General features: G+C 43.5%; 1 protein-coding gene across 9 annotated transcripts in view; it reads left to right on the forward strand.

Annotated features, from left to right (window-relative positions):
* LTBP1 (latent transforming growth factor beta binding protein 1) overlaps nucleotides 1–22,646 on the forward strand; it is a 365,380-nt gene that overhangs the window by 105,270 nt on the left and 237,464 nt on the right. The window lies entirely within an intron of this gene.

Consider the following 22,646-nt stretch of genomic DNA (forward strand, 5'->3'; position numbering starts at 1 on the left):
AGGCACGGAGCTAAATGGTCTTCACGAGTTTTCCATTTTATCCTCAGCACCGCGCCGGGAGGTAGCTGCTGTAACGATGCCCTTGTTAGAGAGATGGGGACTGAGAGGCAAGGTTGCGTGCGGAGAGGGGGGCCAGGAGAGGTCAAGATCCTGCCGAGGATCTCTGCTGTCTTCCAGGAGGTGTCATGGTGGCAGTGGCGGCAGTCCTTCGAGGGGGATAACGCATTGACAGGGGTATCTGACCTTAACTCTGAAGCCCGGCCATAATGAGACACCAGTGAAGTGTAGCTCAGCAGCGTTGCTGGTTGCTCTGTGAGGACAGAGAAGGCACTTCCTGGAAGAAACGGGGTTTAAAAAGGATTACCTCGGGGAGTCAGTCCCCACACCCCTTTGGCCAGCAGTTGGAAGTAGAGGCTTGGAGGGACACACGTGACCGTAGAAGAAGCTGCTTGAGGCAGAGTTGGCTTCTTTGGTCCTGATGGGCCCCCGCCTGCTGCACGGTGCTCTCCTTGCACCGACAGCTGTCTGGGAGAGCCGTGTTGCTGGGGAAAAGCACCTTTGCACAGCCTCCTGGTCCTGGACTGTGTGAACCGAGGGTTGCACGGTGCTGTGTGTGTGCTTGTGTGTGCGTGACCCCTGTCAGCAGCGCTGGGGGAGGTGTGATTCCTCCCAGGGGTGTGTGGTGTATGCCTGGTAGGACTCGGGGCCTGTGGGACTGGGACTGGTTGATTCTTCCCAGTTCCCCCTGGTCCGTGAGCCCCCTCAGGACAAGCACTGTGTTCATATGCGCAGTAACTGAGATTGTTTTGGTATCGATGAGGAGAGGAGAGGAGAACCAGCAGGTCAGCAGCTGCCGAAGGTGAAAGCCGGAGCGTGGAGGAGCTGGGATTCCCACACAGGACAGTCAAATGTCAGCATCTGTGCCCTCGTCACTGTTCTTTCGTCTTTTCTTTCGTCTTGTATCTTTGCGTCTCTGGCACCTGGGAGCTAATAGATGTTAGCTGAATGAATGAATGATGGCTGCACACACTTCTACAGAGAAGCTAAGCGTTGCTTTTACCTGAATGTAATGAAGAGTTGCAATTTTTTTATATTTTATTTTTCACCTTTTTTTAATTGTTGTTCAGGTACAGTTGTCTCCATTCCCCCCCCACCACTGTCCCCCACCCCAGCCGTCCCCACTTCCCACCCTTGATCCCAGCCCCCTTTGGTTTTGTGTATGTGTCCTTTGTACACATTTCTGAACGCTCCCTCCCCTCCCCCCCATAGCGACAAGAGCCTCAGGTATTACAGACCCACCGTCAGACAGGAAGCCCTGTGCTCCTCGTCTCTGGTCCAGCCTCCTGGTCGGCTTCTGGAGCCCTTCCAGGGAGAGCTCTCAAACGTTCCTCAGTGCTGGACTTCGCTTTTCGGTGTGATGTTTCTTCCTGGTGCTGTCTGGCTGTGGCGCCCCTGTTGCCCTGGGGTGGAGTGCTCGCCCACCCCCAGCTCTCCGGAGCCACACTGGCCAGGCTTGGGGTGCTCCCAGCTGTGGGGCTGGAGAGGGGTCCGCCTTTCTGCATCTAAGTTTCTCATCTGTAATGTGGGGCACTTGCACTGGCAGGTAATCTGTTTTCATCGTTTTGTAAAAAATAGTTACCGACCTCTTTAAGAATTGGCTAAAAACACACAGCACATATACAACACTATCTGTTGCACACTTCTGCGGGACTTGGAGACTCCTCTCACACAAAGCCCATCAATTACCCCGTGTAAAGGATCCATTCTTCAGTGGGTTATCTCCAGTTCTAACAGTGTATGGTGTGCCATGGTACCAGTTTTTAATGAGAAAAATTATTGTAAAGGTAGTCTTGTATTAGAACTTGTAAAATTCACAAAGCTTTCGGCCTGAGCTTTGAAGCAGGACAGTGGACTTAGGACGCTGGGGTAAGCCCCTGTCAAACAGGTGCCGACACCTTCGGACTGTGAGACCCTTGGACCGCTCCTTCTGCCTTCTTCTTACTCCGAGTTCCCATCATCTCTGCTGTGCACAGACAATGGGATGGATGTGTTTTCCTTGGAGGGATAGGTGGTGGAGAGGTGATTCACAGGTGGCGTTTTAGCCTCAGAGGAAACATCAGTAATTAATTTCAGTTTTTATTGAAATACTTAAGGAGTGAAATATTTGAGGAGCTCCTGGGTCCCACAGCGAAACTTGAAACCTCTCCCCCTCTTCTTGGTGATTTCTGCAACAGCAGCCACCCCCAAAAGGTCCCCCTTCCCGGGACCCCAAACTGGTTGAAACCCTTCTCTCTGAAATCCTCCCCCTGGGTGGACCTGTTGGCTGCCAGCATGTGTTGTTCTTGGTCGTACACGTCCCGCCCATCCCTGCTGGGCTCCTCAGGGATGGAGCGCCTTCCTTTCACGGGGAAGGTTTCAGCCACTTTGAATTCCACGTGTGTTCTTCCATTCTGGTTGTAGGTGGAAGGCAAGAAACCTAAGGGGTAAGAGTAAGAGACGACCCCAGAGGCCATCCAGTGTATCAAGACCATGTGGTACCCACGCTCACTCTCGCAGACATGCTCTGGAAGGGGACATAGCTTTCAGCGAACTAGCACTTTATTTATGATATTCTAATCAGCCCCTCTATATTTGAATCAAAAGTTTGTTTCACTTCCATGTATTTTCAAAGGGGAATAAGTGAGCAAATTCAAACATTTGGTTTACAGCAGTTGAGACGGTTAAATGCAAAGGGCTTTGGCGTTCCCCTCGTTCCTGCTGTAGCCTTCTGCTGCTGCTGGCCCTCCCCTTCACTGCGATTGATAGGATTTTATTTGCTGCCTGGTGGAACAGTTGGGGGACAGGGTGGGTAAATGCAGTTAGAACAATCCAAGCATTTTGAAATGGTTTCTTGGCAGGGTTTTTTTTTTTTTGGCAGCTAAGATGGACCTTCTCAAAACATATTTTTTAAATGTTCTACCTTCGTGGGCTCTGTGTTTGCCAGCGTAAATGTTTCCAAATTATTCTCTTAGTTTCGTTTTTAAGAATGCAGACAACTGTTGTGTATGTGTGTCTATATGTCTACACGCACACACAAAGATTACTCTTGTTCTTTTGGTTTTGAAAGTGCAGTCGTTTCTGTTGAAGAGAAATAATGATTGTGAAACTACCGTTATCAGAAGCCAACTAATTGAATTCCGTGGACGAGAGCTATTACAGTAATCCAAAGTAATAATCGTGATGATGAACTCATAGGACCTGCTGTGGCCTTCGCGGAAAATCTCACAGAAATGAGGAAATCACCAGTCCTTTTTATTTTCTTTACAACATTTCAACAAATTAGGGCTTAGGACTTAGCATCCCCTGGGTGCCACACGGGTAGTTTAATGTGAAACTGAAAGATGTGAGAAGAGGCTTTGACAGGATAGATGGGTTCTGGCGGGAAAAGGTAGCAGGTTAGTAATGTAAGTTAATGACATATAACTTTCAATGGAGCTTTTGTAGCTCTTCATATTTGTGAGCTATTTGCAATTATTTGTATTAATTTTTCTGCAAGATACTTTTGGGGGGAAAAGTTTATTTTGCTGTCTCTACTTTTTAAACACATAAGGAAGTAAAATGCCCAATCTTGCCAAGCAGTGAGAGAGTAAAAGTTTAAGGAGTTTTGTTTCCTTCTTTTCTTAATGATTCTATCTCTGATAGAGTCTTCATAATTAACGTTCCTCCCTGCCCGGAATCTAGGAGAATTAGTGTAAGATACTGGAATGAAGAGTTGGCTCTAGATGTGTTTGTCATTCTGGACATTTACTTAAATTGTTCATCTTTGAGTCAGTCAATTCCTCTGGCCCTCAGTTTCCCTGTAGGCAGAATGCAGTGAATGGGCGAGCTGGTGTTCAAGTCTTCCAGCTGTCCGAACGCTGCTTTTCATCCGTGAAGTTACAACCGTCCTCCTGCTGAATGCAGAATCCCAGACCATGATCACACAAATTGCAGATATAACCTGGGGAATTCCACACAGCCATTTACTCTGCTTGGCTTGCGGTACTCAGTGAGTTTCTCATAATGATGCTCTTTGATTGGTCCATGAGTCGGATCTTACAGGTTCCCTAGGGGCTGGAAATGTGGTGATTCCTGCTGGCCTTGGCAAACAGACCTCCCCATGAGTTGCATTGCACACTCTGGTGAACCCCAAGGTTTCCTGAACAACATATGAGGTAATGCTCTCTTTGAAGTGGGGGAAAAAAACCCTACTCGTTTCTCTAAAGGGGACATATTTTCCCCACTTTAAAAATAGTTCTGTTACCAAATGTAAATACACATAATATGTGACCATTTCCAAGTTTGTACCCTGTGCTTTTTATATTAGTGTAAGCAGATCGCTGCCGAGAAACTGAACATTAGGGTCCTTACTATTCCTCAGGTAGTCTGACCACTTAAAAATTGACAAGGACTATGCATTTCTATTGCATGCTTTACAAAAACCATCATACACGTAAATATCAGTGTAAAATAGTAGTGATCTTGAATTAAAAAACATCCTTTTTAAATATGCATGGGGAAGGTGTTCATGCCAGCAACGCTGATGGTAGCAAACCTTTATTAGACTAATCATCCTGCAGATAGCAGTTATCAACTCTGGACAAAACATACATCAGCTCTTTGAAGGCTCCAGATGGCAACTGAGAGCAGGCAGCCATTGGAGGGGAGCTGATTTTGAAAGAAGTGAGTTGCACTGGGTAAAGTTAACGTTTATGTATTCTCCCTTGTTTGTGCCTGATGGCATCCCCCAGTCTGTGCTAAGTACGCTGGCCAGACCCAGAGCAGAAAGTGCTGTTCCTGGCTTGAGGAGTTAGGACAGGAATGACATTTGTGGCTGGAAAGTGAGGGGAGACTGGTTCAGAAAAAGGGGGAGCCTCTCCATCTGAATGGAAACTCTGCCCAAATTTTTGGCGGACCCACCGGGAGACTTGAAGGTCCCGGTGAGACGCAGCAGCCAGAGGCTGGGAGAACTGAGTGCTCTAGCCACAGCACGCCATAAGGTAGACAGAGCTGGAGTGTGAATCTAGCCAAGTAACTGTCTGGTGGAGCAAAACAACATTCTTCAGAAGAAGATACAGAGCCTCTACAAAACAATATTCCTACTATCCTTTCTGTAATAACAATCACGAGAAGGAGAGGAAATGTGACTCACACTCAAGAGAAGAAGCCGTCGACAGACAACAAACAACTCCAAGAGGACCGAGTTGTTAGAATTACTGCACAAGGACTTTAAAAAGAGCTATTATCAACATGCTGGATTTAAAAGAAAACAGTCACAAGGAAGCAACAGAAGGGGAATTTTAATAGAAAAGTAGCAAACACAGAAGTAGAAAAGGCAGGGTAAGTAAACTAGAAGCTAGATTGGTAGAAAGTATCCCCTATCGAGAAAGAAGAGAAAGGTGATACAATGGACAAAGTCTTCGTGCTTTATCAAGAAATTAATATCAAGTAATTTGATATGTCTGTAGTTGTAGTCTCAGAGGACAAGGAGACAATGTGGCAGGAGAATGTTTTTTTTAAGAAACGATGGCTGACAGTTTTTCGGGTCAGGTGAAAAATCAACTCACCGATGAAAGACGCTCAGCAAACCTTAAGTAACATGAATACAAAGACCACACCTCAGCATTTCATCGTAAAGCAAACCTTAAGTAACATGAATACAAAGACCACACCTCAGCATTTCATCGTAAAGCAGCTAAAAAACAAAGATAAAGAGAAGGGTATGAAAGCAGCCAGAGGGAGAAGATACCTTATGTACAGTGGAGCAAGGACATAAATGATGGGCCATTTCTCATCAGCAGCAAAGGTGCTTATAGAATGGTGGAACACTTTTTAAAAGAGTTTATTTATTTATTTTTAGAGAGGAGAAAAGGAGGGAGACAGGGAAACAGCAGAGAGAAATACAGAGATTGGTTGCCTCTCACATGCTGGGGACCTGGCTCACAACCCTGACTGGGAATTGAACCGGCGACCTTTCAGTTTGCAGGACAATGCTCACCCCACTGAGCCACACCAGTCAGGCCGTGGAACATTTTGAAAGTACAAAGAAACCAGTCTGTAAACTTTTGTAAAAGGTAGTTAAAGAAATGAGTTATGTATTGTACTTAGAATTGTAGGTCCAAAAAAGAAGTCCTTCAAAAATGAAGGTGAAATAAACTATTTTCCGAAACATGAAAGTGGAAGATTGTACAATAAGAAATTCCGAAGGAAGTTCTTCAGGCTTATGGGAGGTGTGCTAGATGGGAACTCAGTATAATGTAGTGTGGAGTTTGTAACACATACAGATGTAATATATAAAACCCAAAGCACTAATTCAAAAGAATGTATGCCCCCCTATGTTCATTGCAGTGTTATTTACAATTGCCAAGATATGGAAGCAGCCCAAGTGTCCATCAGTAATGAGTGGATAAAAAAGCTGTGGTACATTCACACAATGGAATACTACTCAGCCATAAAAAAGAAGGCACTCTTACCTTTTGTGACGGCATGGGTGGACCTGGAGAACATTGTGCTAAGTGAAAGACAAATACCATATGAGTTCGCTCATGTTGGAATCTAATGAACAAACGGAACTAACAAGCAAAATAGTGACAGACTCATAGATGGAGAGCAGGATGACTGACAGCTGTCAGGGTCGGACTGGGTGGGGAAGTGGAGGGATTGAGCAGAAAAGAAGAGAAAAAGAGACACAGCTCACGGACATGGACAGCAGCGTGGTGGCCGCCGGGAGGAGGAAGGGTGGTGGAGGAGAGAATATGGGGATAAATGGTGGGGGACGGAGACTTGACTTGGGGCGGTGACCGTACAGTATGGTGTACAGAGGATGTGTGTAGAACTGTGCCCCTGAAACCTGTATAATTTTGTCAACCAGTGCCACCCCAATAAATAAAAAGGAAAAAAAAGTACCGATTTTATAAGTCTTATAGTGCGATATCAAGGGTAGTGAGATCTGTAACATTTACTCTTGCTTTGGAGTTTTTAGAGTTTTAAAAAATGCTTCTTATTGCCCTTCAGACATATTGAGAAAAGCCGTATTTCTTCCACCAGGTACATTGGCTGTAGAAAACTCCCCACATTTCCCGCAGCGTGGATGGTTCAGGTCCTGTGGGGCCGAGGGTATTTTGTTTCCACCGGATCAAGCCCTGGGCGAGGATTGGAACAGATGTTTGAATTTGGTTAAATGCTTTCAGTATTTATTGCTTAGGTGACCTAGTTTAGTAGCAAGTGCAGTAGGAAGAAAAAGACCGTTCGTGAAAAACAGAGTTTATTGCATTCAATTATAAGAATTTGTAAAAATTTTAAGAATTTTCCCTTCTTATTAATTTTATTTAGCTTAAACGTGGGAAAATAAAACCCTGAGAGATTCTCTTCCTACTCTGAACAGAAAGTTTTGTATAATAGGCTTCCTAGGCAAGTGGATAGAGGTCACTTCCCCCGTCTGCGAGCCGTGGTTAATTCCTTACTGGGCTTCCACGCAGGGCCTTGGAGAGCTTGCGTGCTGTGGCTGCCGAGGCTGCAATCTCGTAAAGTGGTTCAAGGAACAGTGGTCACCACGAGTGTTAGAAAGCAGGAAGAAAAATGATTGAAATGATGATATGGTGAACAGAACCACATACATGATTATTACTGCAGAACAGGCATCTTGAACGGTTGTCTAAAAGGTGACAAAAATATTTGGAATTGGCTGAGATGAACAAATCTCACACTGCAGCATCCGGAACTACTGAATGATCAGGAGTGGGGGTGGGGGGAGAGGGATAAAAACGTGCTTTTTTTCCCTCTTTCTTACACTGTAGCGCTGCCCCCCCCCCCCCCCCCAAGGAATCTGGGGCCTTTTTCATGCAGGTTTTTAAAACTGTGGTAAAACATATAACAGACTTTGCCATCTTAGCCATACATTGGCATTGATTCCATTTCCACTGTTGTGCAAACATCACCACTATCTGTTTCTAAAACCTCTTCAGCACCCCAAACAGAAACTCTGCCCCTATTAAATAATAACTCCCCATCCCCCCCATTCTCTGGTAACCTCTACTTTACTTTCTCCCTAAATTTGCCTGTTCTTGGTACCTCCTATAAGTGGAATCATATAAAATTTGCCATTTTGTTCTCTGGTTTATTTCACTTTGCACCATGTTTTCAAGGCTCGTCCATGCTGTAGCATGTACCAGAACTTTATTCCTGTTTACGGTTAAATAATGTTCTAACATTCATATATATGTGTCACATATATAATATACATGTCTGTCTGTCCAGAAGGTTTCCAGCCATGTAATGTGATAAATAGAGACATTTACTGAAGAAGATACATGATACAAGAAACACTGTACATAAGACAATGATGCTTTAGTCTGCTTCAAAGTAGTCACCTTGGGACCTCACACAGTTCTCCCAGTTGCCATCAGCTGCCCTGTCTTACTTTCCTGAATATTATCAACAGTCTGAAATCTCTTCCCTTTCAAAGACAATTTTAGTTTTGGGAGAGGCCAAAAGTTGTAGCGCACCAAATCTGGGCTGTAGCAGGGCTGAGTCACCTGGGTGATTTGATGTCTCACCAACAAACTCTGCACGAGGCATGATGTACGAGCAGGAACATTGTAGTGATGAAGCTGCCAATCACCAGTTGCCTGTAGCTGTGGCCTTCTGAATCATCTGAATAGTTTCCATGGAGGAAAGTTCAAGGTTAATGCAAAATTTGATGCAGATTCATTGCTCTACTTGCTCAGTCACTTTCAATGTGACAGCCACACAGTACACATGCTCACTCAGTGGCCTCTACCGCCCCCACTGACTAGTACGGTGAAGGCCTCATTGTTCATGCATGCACATTCCAGTCCACTTGCCTTGGCTGCCAGGTTACATCGATGTCACACAAATCGTTATATTAACAGTGACTGGGCTTTTTCTGGACCGATCTCTCTCTCTCTCTAGCTGTCTACCTATCTATTTACACATAAAACCACTTTTTTTTCTTTACCCATTCATCTGTTGAAGGAAGCAACTTGGATTCTTTCTACTTTCTGGCTGTTACGCATGATGCTGCAGTGAACATTGGTGTCCAGGTATCTGTTTGAGTTCCCGTTTTCAGTTCGTTTGGGTTTGCGCTGGGGTGCAGAGTTGCTGGGTCGTGCAGTAACTCCATTCAGAGGAACTGCCCGACTCCGGTCTGCAGCGCTGTGGTCTGCGGCCTTCGTCGACTCCACAGCAGCCTCACAGGGGGCCTTCCCCTGTGGGGGTAATGGCAAGACAGCCACCCCTCAGGCTGCTGGATGCAGCTTATTGTTTATAGACAACTTCAGATTTTTGTTCAAAAATAAAGCTTCGAAACAAGTTTTGCTTTTATCTCTACATTTGGACAGTCTCTGAGTGTGACCTCTAACCTTAGCAGAAGGGTGGAATTCTGTCCTTGGGTCTCCCGGACTGCTGGAGGAGCGAGAGAGCCTGACAGCCGTGTGTGCATCAGACAGCACATTAAATGTCCTCTCGCATTCTCAAGGAGAGATCGCATTTTTATGTTCGTCTTCGCATTAGCTTTGTGAGGTGGGTGTCATTGCTCTTCTGTTGCGATGAGGACACTGAGCCTGCTCTTCCCTTCCTTCCTATAAATGCAGGGCGAGGATTTGGTTCTGAGAATTGGGTTCAAAAGCCTTGAAACGGGCACTTTCCCAATAGGGTAGAAGCTGTAATTGTTGCTTACATTTTGGAGTTTTCCTGGATCGTATTTAGATTTTTCTCTGGCCCCTCGTAGTTTAGATACATAGGAGATGGCTGCAATTCCTTTTTAACTTGCGTCCAGGGACACTGCCCCAAGTCACCAAATGTAGCTGCTCATTGGTGACAACACTAAGGACTTTCATGATTAACATTGTTTCCTTCCATGGTCACTTGCTAGATAACGTGGTCGTGTCAAGGTTTTGACGATGTTGGTCTTCTGCGCCTTCTCAGAGCTTTTGAACGGTTGTCTCATCCTCAGCAGAGAGGGCCTCCGCCCCCTGAGCATGGAGCTTTGACAATTAACAGTAGAGAAAATAAGAAGATGTGCATGACTGGAATTTGTCTTTTCTCTCATTCTCCTGTCCCCTCTCTTGCTCTTCGTTTCCCTTTTTCCTTCTGGTGAATGGGAAGTGATATTGTTATGTAATGGTTTCTGCTTTTCAAAGTCCTGGTAAATAAATAAACACATGATCTCATCTGATACACATTAAAACATTACAAAGGACAACCTCATATATTTGTATTATGTAAACTCTTATGCAATACTGAAAACATATTAAAAAAAAGGGAAAATAGAATAAAGAAACCCCAGAGTGTTTGTTTCCCAGCTTTCACCATGAACTCAGGACCCACTGTGTTCATCTGTTCTCCAAACCACTTCCCTCCTGCTGATTGTTCTGAAGTCAGTCTGTAAACACTTCATCGCGTATCTGTAACAGATGGGGGGGGGGTTCTCAACAGCTAGCCTCAGAACCATTATATCATTAAAAATCCACGTCTTTAAATTTCCCTAATTGTTGCATACGTTTTTTAACAGCTTATTTGTTCAAATCAGAGTTAAAAAATATTCATCCTTTGTAACAGGCTCACATGTCTCTTTTTTTAAATTTTTATTTTATTTTATTTTATTTTATTTTATTATTTTATTTTTTTTAAGATTTTATTTATTTATTTTTAGAGAGGGAAGGGATGGGGAGGGGGGAGAGAGAGGGGGAGAGAGAGAGAGAGAGAAACATCAATGTGCGGTTGCTGGGGGTTCTGGCCTGCAACCCAGGAATGTACCCTGGCTGGGAATCGAACCTGGGACACTTTGGTTCCCAGCCCGCACTCAGTCCACTGAGCTATGCCAGCCAGGGCTACATGTCTCTTAAATCTCACTTAATCTGTGAGTTTTTCTCCCAACTCTGGAGTTTGTTGACTGAACCCTTGTGCTGGTAACATGTGCTCTGCCCTGCAATTTCCTGTAATAATGCCTAGATCTAGAGGCTTGGTCAGGTTCAGATTTGACTGTTCATTGGGCTACGTCACAAGTGGTGGTGTGCTGTGCCATCACGGGGCACACCTTGTCTCCTTGTGACATTAGCAGCCACTGATGGTCACTGCCTACATTTCATTGCTGGTTGCAGATGACGGTGTTCTAATTCTATCCTTTTTTTTCCCCACTGGAAAAATCTCCTAAACAAAAACTTCCTTTCCTCCGTTATTTGGTTGAAGTTCAGTTGGTATAAGGAAAGTCACAGGGTATGTTAGGCTCTTGAGAAAAACAGCACCAACAGTGTGTGAGTGTGTATATAGTGTCTATATATATATAGACACACACACATATATATATAGACACACACATATATAAAGATATCTATCTATATTTATGTAAAGATTTATTACAAAGAATTGGCCCATGCGATTATGGGGGCTGATGAGTCCAGATGTGAAGCGTGGGCCAGCAGGCAGAGACCCCAAAAGAACTAATGGTGCAGGTAGAGTTCAAAGTTAGTCTGCTGCAGAATTCCCTCTTAGTTGGGGAGGCTGGTCTTTTTGTTCTATGGAGGCTTTCAGCTCATTAGACGAGGCCCACCCATGTTATGGAAGGGAATCTGCTTACTTAGGCTCCACTGAGTTACATGTTAGCCTCGTCTGAAAACACCCTCCAAGTTGATACAGAAAATTCACAATCACGTGGAAGTATAATATGCTTAATTCTTCTTTCATTGACCCGTTTTCAAATAGAGTTTGAAAACTTGAATATCTAACATTATTGAACATCTTCCAAAAGTGACCTACGGCTTTTTATTAGTGAATATGTGTATTTAAACACTTAAAATATTTCCGTCCATCATAGTTATTTTTAATGATGCTAAAATTGTCCTGTCTTTGGTTAATGGGTCTTCTTCAAACTGGCCCATTCGACATTTGGACCTTCTCCCGAGTGTTAGGGTAATTTTGTTGAACTTTCCAAGAGCAGGCCTTGTTCACTCTGCTTCTTAGCCTTCTCTTTGTTACAGCTTTTATTGTATTCCTTTCTGCTAGGAACTGGGGACTTACAGGGGCTGGAGAATTCCATGACTGTTTTCTTAGCAGTCTCGTCCAGAAACATCTCTTCTAATCAGGGTCGTTCTGAGACATGGGAGGTCAACCGTGTGACACTCTGGGTTAGACATTTCTCTAGAGGAGAGGTTGAGGACTGAGCGGGAAGAGTGGACATGGAAGATGGTTGGCGCAGCGCCCAGCCTGTCTCTGTTGTCCCAGACTGTTCGTAACTGACCCTGAATGTGCGTTGACCTTCTTGGCATAACGAAAGCCGGAGATTGATTGGACTCACTTTCCTTAGAAGGGGTGTTGTTTTTACAGCATCTCATCCCAGTGCTAAGCAGTGTATCGAAGGGTTCTCTCTAGCTATGCACCGTACTCCTCCTGTGAAGAGTTCTAGTAAAAATGCTTAATTTTTTCTTGCCATGTCATTACACGTTCAGTGATGTTCTAGCTCCCCTTGCAGATTGCCAGCCAGGCCACATGAGTATAGGGCCACCATCCAGGGCACATACGATCATTTGAATTTTATAGACAGAAACTGGCCCCAGCAGGCTGGAGGTGACTTTTCTGTGGCTTCTTCCTGCAGCACTGGCTTTTCTTAGTCCCGACTGCAAACCTGAGTGCTCTGATCACAGGGGAGCGGGCCGGCTGGGCCAGACTGGCCTTCTGTGGGAAACATTTCCATGGCCTGCTGGAAGTTCCCTTCTGAGAGGTCCTAAGCCCTTTTCTTGCATGGAAAGGGACTTGTGTTTTGCCCCATCCTCCCCTCCACAGGTCAAATAATGGATTTAGGAGAAATATGGAAAATTTCAGTCCATTCTTGTGCCCCAAATTGCCACTCTGAAGGCAGCGGTGTAAACAGTGTGTGACTAATCATGTCTTTGAAGGAAAGAAGTTCTGTGCTGCTCACAGAGATACAGAGGTTCGCACAGATTCGTCTTCAGATGGCCCGCCGTGCCCCTCACCTCCGGTCTCTTTTCCTTGTTTGCTCTTTCCCACGTGTCACCAGTGGGACACCTACCCCGGGTTTCACCCTGTGCAGTCACACTTCTCTTGTCACGACCGAAACAGCCTTGTTGATGGTACCAGTGACCTTTTCTAATTTTTTGCTTCTCTGGTTTGGTGTTTCTTCTGTAACAGTTTACGGGGGGTCCTCTCTCCTTTACTCCTAGAAACTTTCCTCTATTTATCATTTCTGGACCTATCTCATTCTTGTTTTTCTCCCCTTCTGATCCCCCACTCCTGTTTGTGCTTTACGTCCCCACCATTAAATAAATGTCCTCCAAAACTGTGTGACTCCATATTTTTTTCTGAAAGAGTTTTGCCTTTGGAGATGTCGGTCCCAGTTAGAACATCACTTTTCCTAAACTTGGAGGCTTTTCCTAATGGCTCCCCAAAGGTGCACCCCACATTTCTGTCTCTCAGAGTATCAATAGCATAATTATCTTTGTCACAGACTGGGTCTTTCTCCTGACTGCCGTAACTGCGTGTACCCCTTTGCTCTTACTTTTCTCCTTGGCCTTGAACCAAAATACCCTTCTAGTCCACCAGGCTTGAAACCTGCACATCACTTGACTCCCTTTTCTTTGCCCCTGCCGCTCTCTCATTTCAGCTCAAGTCCGATTAGCCCCTCTGGTAGTCATCTCCGTCCAGCCATCCCTTGATTTCTTCCTTTTAGATGTTGTCTGAAACTTAGGAGATGAGATTGTTCCCCATTCTTCTTCTCAAAATCTTTATTTCCCATTCATAGTTTCTGTCTGTGCAAAACTCAACAGCACATATTTAAACTTGTGTCTTCTATCAGCTTCATTGGTCAAGGTCATGAATGTTATCTGATGACTTTCTCTTTTGTGAAATGAGGGCAATCGCCCTCTCAATCTTTTCTCTACTTCTCCTCTTCCTCTTCCAGAATTTTCTGCCCTCCTTCAGCTGATTTTCTGCATTTATATCGCCGAAGTTGGTAACATGGCTTGTTTCTGACAGTGACAACATTTGCAGTATTGCATCTGTGGATGTACCACTCACTGCAAGGCCAAGCATGGGCTGCTTGGGTTTCTCCCTCCACGTGGTTCATTGCCAATGTCTCTGTGCTTCTTGAAGGAGGGTGTCACTAGCATCAAATCTGAATGGATTCTGCCTATTTCCACTGCATCCCTTGCATTCCTCACCATCTTGTCAAGTGTCTCTAAAATTTCAATTTTGTTTTCCATTCTCGTGACTCTCCTTTCTGCCTTGGGATCCTTTTCTTGGAGCTCCCTGTCTTCCTGACTACTTGGCAAGCATCCTTTTAGGGGAAATGTGGGAAGCCAGACTTTATGCTAGGGGAACCCAAAATGCCAGAATGAAGGGGTCTTTCTTACTCTGGAGAAGTAAGTTTTGTGGTTTAAACCACATAGTAAATTCTTTCGGAGAATATGCATTTTTTCCCCCTGAGGGGGAAGTAGAAGCTTGACTTCTGGATACTCTGTTTGCTAGAGTAGGGACTGCAGTTGGCTTCATATACAACATAACCTCATTTTATTGCACTTTGCTTAATGGCATGTCACAGAATATGTGTTTTCATCAACATGGAGGCAAGACCTCCACCAGCAAAAAGATTATGACTCGCCGAAGGCTCAGATGATGGTTAGCATTTTTTGGCAGTACTCTACTTTAATTAAGATGGGTACATTGTTTTTTTTTTTTAGGCATAGTGCTATTCACACTTAATAGCCTACAGTATAGTGTACATAAAGCTTTTATGAGCACTGGGAAACCACAAACCATGAGTGACTCACTGTATTGTGACACTTGTTTTTTGCGGTGGTCTAGAGCTGAACCTACAATATCTCAGAGGTTTGCCTGTGCAGACTTTTTAGTTAAGACACCAGAGTTTGGTCTCAGTTCTTATCACCCTTTGCTTTCCTTGGTCTCAGCATCCAGAACAGCTCTGTGGCTCCTTCCTCTGTGCCGTGCCTGTGCCCTTGCATGATTCTCGTCCAGGGCCCTTAAGCTACTGGTTGCAACTCATCAGGGAATCATGAGGTCCTGAAATCAGTGTGATGACTCAAGACTGTCATTTAAACAATAGATTAGAGGGGAAAATTCCAGAGTGTCTGTCCCACAGAGAGTAAGGGTGAACATTGTTTGGTAAAACTCATTTTAGTTGTATCAAATCACAGACACATGTAGGCGGGTGCTGAATCTCCATGTAAAATGTGCTTCATTCTGCAGGTTGAAGTAAAACAAGTTAGAAAAATATGTTTTTTAGTTCATGGCTTCCTCCCTGCCGCTACAGTAGTCAGCATTTGTCAATCCACTTTGAACCCCTTACAGATTTATTGAAATCTCTCTTGTGTGTGTGTGTTGGTGGGTAATTTGAGCCATTTTTAATATCCTGTGTGGCACAGGTAGTGACTGATCAGAAGGGACACTGAATGGAGACCCAGAGATCTCCAGCTCTGCAAAATGTTACCTGGTTACTTATGAATTGAGGGGATGTCTTGGGGTGCCCAACGGGGAGGGGTTAGGGGAGGGCACTAAGGAGCTTGGGTCACTAGCTGTTTATCAAAACAGAGTATTTTGATACTTTAATGAGTAGTGTGGCTGTACTGTTGTATAACTATGAAATGTCAACTCTGGCTTAATATATATTTTTTATTCCTTATTTATAATTCTAAGGGCTTTTTTGGAGGATATAGAGGTATCCAAAACAACCATTTGAACCAGAGGTCCTACAGCTTTCATTTTTTATCTAATTTTCTCTCAAACATTTTATTTTACCCTTTAAAAATATTAGTTATGCTATGACAGATCTGATGTTCACTAGTGATAGGTAAGCTGCCCCCCCCCCCCCGCCGCGCCCCCCAGGAGAGAAAGAGGAGGAAGTCCCAGTTGAAATGAAGGGAGAGAGATTTTTTTCTGAAACACTTGGGTAAAAGAGACAGAAAAGAGGGAGAGTTGAAAGGATGTGTGTTTGTAAGACTGAGAGGCGGTCCAAAGTGGAAATAACTGTGACTGATGAAATGAGAGGAAAAGGCGGAGACCGACTATGAAAGGAGGAAGTGAGGAAGAGACAGTGGTGGGCTGGTGCTTCCACTTGATACACGTGTTTGTGGAATGAATGATTGGACAGTTCCCTCTACTTGCCCTCTACCAGCCCACCGTGCATGGCTTGCTTCTTTCTCTGTGCGGCTGTCCGGCTTTAGTCTGTGTGTGTCGGTGTGTCTCTGGGAGCCAGTGTGTCTACTACCTTGGCTGGGGAAAAGGGAAGAGGAGACGGAGGAAGAGGAAGCACAATTCTCTGCAGCTCCATATTGATAATGTGCTGTAACTTACAGTTTACTGTAGTAAGACTTAGGTACCATTACACTGGTTAATTTTTATTGCTCATTTCCTTAAGTTAGTGATGGATGAGGATTGTTATTCAAGTTCTAGACCTGGTATACATACCTTGGTCTTGTTTATTTACTGCCTTTCTGTTGTGTTTAGGGAAAAGGAACCCATATGTACATACGCTTTCAGCTCATTTCTTGCTGCCTCCTTGATTCAGAGGGGAGAGAAGTGGGGACCTCAGCTAGAAGGCAGACCCCACAGTCTCACCTACCTGGCAGTGGCTGGAGCAGTAAGTGGTTGTAGCAGCCCCAAGGTCTCTTGGAATGCTGGGCTGTCCTCTTCTGAATAGGAGTGAGCCTGCATTTCTCTCAGTAGGTACCAGCAACACGGTGACAGGGGGACAGCATAGCTGGAGAGTGAGTTGTCCCTGAGATGAGAAGGAGGGCTTCTTCTTGTCCCAAGGTTGACAGATAGACTTGTGGTTGTCATCAACCCCACCAGATGTGTCCAGCTGGTTCACTTTCTACCCCATCCCAACCAAACATACTTAAAGTTCAAAACAACACTTACATCATTAAAAGGAAAGTGTTTACAATGTGAAGCCTTAGGCTTTTAGTAATATAAGTCATCAATCTAGTGACAAAGGAAGTGGAGTGTTCTTCCATGGTGTAGTGAATGGGGAAATCCAGACCCAAGATGGATTTTCCTGGGCGCTCCTAAGACTGTAGGATTTGATCCAAGATAGTGATGGAGTAGGTGAATGTCACACTCGCCTCCTCCTAGGACCAAACTGGAGTTACAATTAAAATATGAAGAAGTCAACCTGAATCACCAACTGAAGACTAGCTGAAGAGAAGTCTTATAGCCAAGGGTTTACAGAGGAAGCCATATTGAGACTGGTAGGAAGGGTGGTTGTGTGAAACCAACTGGCCTTGCTTCTGGAGGGATATCTCAGCTGTAGGGGGTTCCTCCTGAGAAGTATGGGGTCTCAACTATAAGTTGGGCTCCCCAGCCCAAGAGCCCAAGAGCCAGGAATAGGCACCCACATAATGACTGGCTGTGAAAATCAGTGGGCATTCTGTCTACCAGGGTGAGAGGAGAGTCTGCTAGAAACACACAGGTGCCCTCTTAATGGGCTAACATATAAAATCTTGCTTGCAGCCACTACATTGGCCCCAGCAGAGGGAAGGAGGAGTGGATCAGAGTTGTATGAAGAGAGACTGGGGTTTGTGGCTCTGGGGAAAGAGCTGAGGAGATAGCCCCCATGATACCATGCCACAGACACCATCTTCCTTGGGTGGAGCACCCCCCTCCATAGGGTACCAGCCTGGGGAGAAGCAATAGCTCTGGCCTTTGGACTCCTTGTTGTCCCACCCTTCAGAGCTCCTGCCCTGCTGCCAGAGTCAGCTGCCTAAGTTGTGGTGTGCAGGTCTGGGCAGACTCAGGGGACGTTAGTGACTAAGTTCATGTGGCTTTGGGGCAGAGGCCATTCCCCTCAATTCTTCTGAGAACCTTACTGACACCTCCACCTCATGGGGGACCCACTAGCCCCACTGTCCAGGCTCCCAGGAGCTCCATTCTCCCAACTCCTGATGGCTCTGCCCTGCTGAGGTCTGGGCAGGAGCTGGGACAGACTGAGTTCTATATGGCTCTTGGGCAGAAGCCATGCCTCCCACCTTCCCTCAAGTCTGAATGACCACCCCCCCATTCTAGGAGATCCACTAAACCCATTCTCCCAATTCATGGCGGCCCTGTACTTCTTTGGAAAGATAAACAGGATTGACAGACCTTTAACCAGTCTCATCAAGAGAGAAAGAGAAAGGACTCAAATAAATAAATCAGAAATGAAGGAGAAGTAACAACTGACACCAAACACAAAGGATTGTAAGAAAATATTATGAACAACTATATGCCAACAAATTAGACAATCTGCATGACATGGATAAATTCCTATAAATATACATCTTCAAAAACTGAATCAGGATAAGAGGATTTGAACAGACAGATTACAACTGATAACATTGAAGCAATAATCAAAAAGCTTCCAGAAAACAAAAAGGCCTGGACTGGATGCCTTCATGGCTAAGTTTTACCAAACATTCAAGGAAGAACTAATGTCTTTCCTTCTCCAACTATTCCAAAAAATTCAAGAGGAAGACTCTCAAGCCCATTTTATGAGGCAAACATTATCCTAATTCCAAAACCAGATGAAGAGACTGCAAAGAAAGAACGTTATAGGCCAATATCTCTGATGAACATGAATGCTAAAATCCTCAACAGAATATTAGAAAACTGGATCCAGAAATACATTTAAAAGATTGTGCATTATAATATAGTGGGATTTAACACGGGGGATACAAGATTATTAAAACACCTACAAATCAATAATTTTGATACACCACATAAACAAAGTAAAGGATAAAGACCACATGATCACATCAAGAGATGCAGGAAAAGCATTTGACAAAATCCAGCATGCATTCATGATAAAAATTCTCAGTGAAGTGGGACTAGAGGGAATGCACCTCAATATAATAAAGGTCATATATGACAAATCCATAGCCAACATCATACTCAAGGGGCAAAAACTATTGCACAAGTGTTCTCCTTATGATCAGGAACAAGACAAGGATGTCCGCTTTTGCTACTCTTATTCAGCATAGTACTGGAGGTCCTAACCATAGCAGTCGACAAAGAGTAGAAATAAAAGGCATCCAAATTGGAAAGAAAGAAGTAAAAGTGTCATTATTTGTAGATGACATGATACTGTATGTAGAAAACTCTAAAAAATCCATGAGAAAAATACTAGAACTGATAACTGAATTAAGTAACCAGATACAAAATAAATATTCAGAAATTGGTTGCATTTTTATACACCAATAGTGAATTATCTGAAAGGGAAAATAAGAAAACAATCTCATTTACAATTCCATCAGAAATATTACCTAGGAACAAATTTAACCAAGGAAGTAAAAGACGTGTACTTGGAAAATTATAAGACATCGAAGAAAGAAATTGAAGAAGATACAAATAAGTGGAAGCATATATTGTGTTCATAGATAGGAAGAATTAACATCATCAAAATGCACATACTACCCAAAGCAATCTGCAGATTCAACACGATTCCTCTAAGACACCAATGGCATATTTCACAGAAGTAGAACACATTTTCCAAAAATTTATATAGAAACCACAAAATACTTCAAAGAGCCACAGTAATCTTGAGAAGGAAGAAGAAAGTTGGAGGAATCATGTTTCCTGATATCAAACTATACTTTAAGGCCATAGTAATCCAAACAGCATGTTGCTGGCATAAAAATAGATGTATGGATCAATGGAACAGAATAGAGAGCCCAGAAATAAATTCATGCTTTTATCGTCAATTAATATTTGACAGAACAGGCAAGAACATACAGTGGGGTAAAGATAGTTTATTTAGTAAATGGTGTTGGGAACTTTGGACAGATACATGCAAAAAAAAAAAAAGAAAGAAAGAAACCAGACCACCTTTCTAAACCATACCCAAGAATAAACTGAAAATGGATTAAAGACTTAAATGTTAGACTCAAAACCATAAAACTCCTAGAAGAAAACATAGGCAGCAAAATCTCAGGCATTTCCTGTAGCACTGTTTTTTTCTGTTATATCTCCTTGGGCAAGGGAAACAACAAACAAGTGGAACTACATCAGACTAAAAAGTTTTTGCACAACAAAGAGAACCTTCAGCAAAACGAAAAGACAAACCACTGAATGGGAGAATGTATTCATCCATGATACACATGATAAAAGGTTAATATCCAAAATTTGTGAAGAACTTCAACTCAATACCAGAAGTGTAGAATAATCCAATTAAAAATGAGCAAAGGAAAAAAATTGGGCAAAGAACCTCAATAGATACTTCTCCAAAGAGGATATAGAGATGGCAAATAGACACATGAAGAGATGCTCGACATCACTAATCAGAGGAATGCAAATTAAAACCACAATGAGATGCCATCTCACACCTGTCAGAATGGCTGTCATCCATAAATCAACAAAAGGCACTGCTGGCGAAGATGTGGAGAAAGGGGAACGCTGCTGCACTGTTGATGGGGACGCAGATCGGTGCAGCCACAGGGGGAAACAGTATGGAATTAACTCAAAAAGTTAAAGATGGAACTGCTTTATAACCCAGCAGTTCCACTTCTGGGAATAGATCTGAAGAGACCAAAAACACTAATTCAAAAGAAGACATGCACCCCTATGTTCACTGCAGTGTTATATACGGTAGCCCAGATTTGGAAGCAGCCCAAGTGTCCATCAGTAGAGGAGTGGATAAAAAAGCTGTGGTGCACTTACATAATGGAATACTACTCAGCTGTAAAAAAGAAGAAAAGCTTAACTGTTGTGACAGCATGGATGGACCTGGAGAGCACTCTGCTAAGTGAAATTAGTGAGTCAGAGCAAGACAAGTACCATATGATTTCGCTTATATGTGGAATCTAATAAATAAGACACACTAACAAAATAGAAACAGACTCCTAGGTAGAGAACAGACTTATAGCTCTTAAAAGGGAGGGGTGTTACAGGGTTCAGAGAAAAAAGTAAGGGGATTAAGCAAAGAAAAAACTTAGACACAGACACCAGTATGGTAATTACCAGAGGGGAAGAGGGTTGAGGGGGGGTAGAAGAGGGTGATGGGGGATAAATGGTGATGGAAGGAGACTTGACTTGGGCTGGTGAACACACAGTACAATATACAGATGATGTATTTAGAATTGTACACCCAAAACTTATATAATTTTATTAACCAATGTCACCCCAATAAAGTCAATACAAGTTAAAAAAATAAAACTATAAGTAAAACTCATCAGTTAAAAAAAGGAAAGAAAGAAAACAGAAAATTCCTTACTTATGCTAGGGAGTTAAATTTAAACACTCGCTTGAAAACATTTAAAATTCGGTGACCTAGTTTATTGTAATATAGATGTACATGTATTACTAATCAAATAACATTCCCCAAGATTAGAAAAAGGCATTTGAAAATCATTTCATACTACAGCCAAAGGAAAGGCGTAGTACTGTCTCTTAATACTGAGCAGATCATGAAGGAGACATTCTGAAAGCCATTTGAATGACTGTAGGTGTTTAAGTAGCATGTACAATTTCTTATTTATGAAAATGCTCCCAAAGTATGTTTGTGAGCTGAACAGAGTACCAACGATGTGATTTCGCATTTGAAGTCCCTCTAGAAAAGGTTGAAGAATAGAGAAATTCCCTCCTCAAAACATACATGTAGAGCGATAGATCTAGATCATTGACTGCTTCGGAGGGAAGCACCCTTAATCCCAGCTCCTTCTTTTCCTCAGTTTCTCATGGACACCTTGTCTCCCCGAATAGCTCGGTCACCAGCCCCAGCTGAAATACCTCGAACAGGCTGAGTTTGTTCAGGCCTCCACTGCTGCTTCTGATGAGACCCGGTGTGGTGTCTCTGGGGGGTTGACACTTCACATTTCAGACTCACCTGGTACGGTGTCATTGCTTCCTCTCATCAGAGTCTTTCATTTGGGGCACTTTTGGGGGGTTTTGTGGCATCTTATCACTGTGAGTATAGCTCTGTGAACCATTTGCCTAAGTTCAAGTATCGTAGTTTGGAAAAATGTTGTTCAGTTTAGAGGGTTTTAATGTGTCACAGTCAATAAAACTTAAGATTACACTGGAGAGCAGGTTTCCTTCCAAAGGCTCCGTCTGCTGCTAAAATGCTCTGTCCATATACTTTTAGTAGCAGTTCAGCCTTTTTTCTGGAATTAGTTGGTGTATCTTCTTTATATTCCTCATTATTTATTAGTCTTACTTAGCTAATGATTTCAGTTCTGTCTCTCAGGGAGTGATTAAGTCTGGGTGAAGCTTATTATTGTAAAGTCTACATTACATGCCGCAGAAGGGAACTGTCCTAGGGAAAGGGAGGGTCGGGCCAGCAGGGTAAAAACACAGTAACTCCGTCCAGGAGTCCCCAGAGACCTTGACTCATGTTATTAAAGAAGTAATGAGATTATGACTAGTCATTCTCCTTATTCTTCTTATTCTTAGAAACTGGTAATTATAGAACATTTAACCCGAATCGTACAGTTTTAATCATTGTGAGGTACATCATAAAAGATCGAACGAGGGCCTGTTTTTCCTGTCACCATCATAATTTATATTGTAAAAGATCATCGAAATCGGCTTTCAGTTTTATGCCGTGACTTTTACGAGCGTTTGCTTCCTAGCCCTGCGTGGCAGAGCTTCTGTGGCACAGCATGGGAAAGCGA

This window comes from Phyllostomus discolor, chromosome 6 (assembly GCF_004126475.2).
Source record: "Phyllostomus discolor isolate MPI-MPIP mPhyDis1 chromosome 6, mPhyDis1.pri.v3, whole genome shotgun sequence".
Taxonomy (NCBI): Eukaryota; Metazoa; Chordata; class Mammalia; order Chiroptera; family Phyllostomidae; genus Phyllostomus; species Phyllostomus discolor.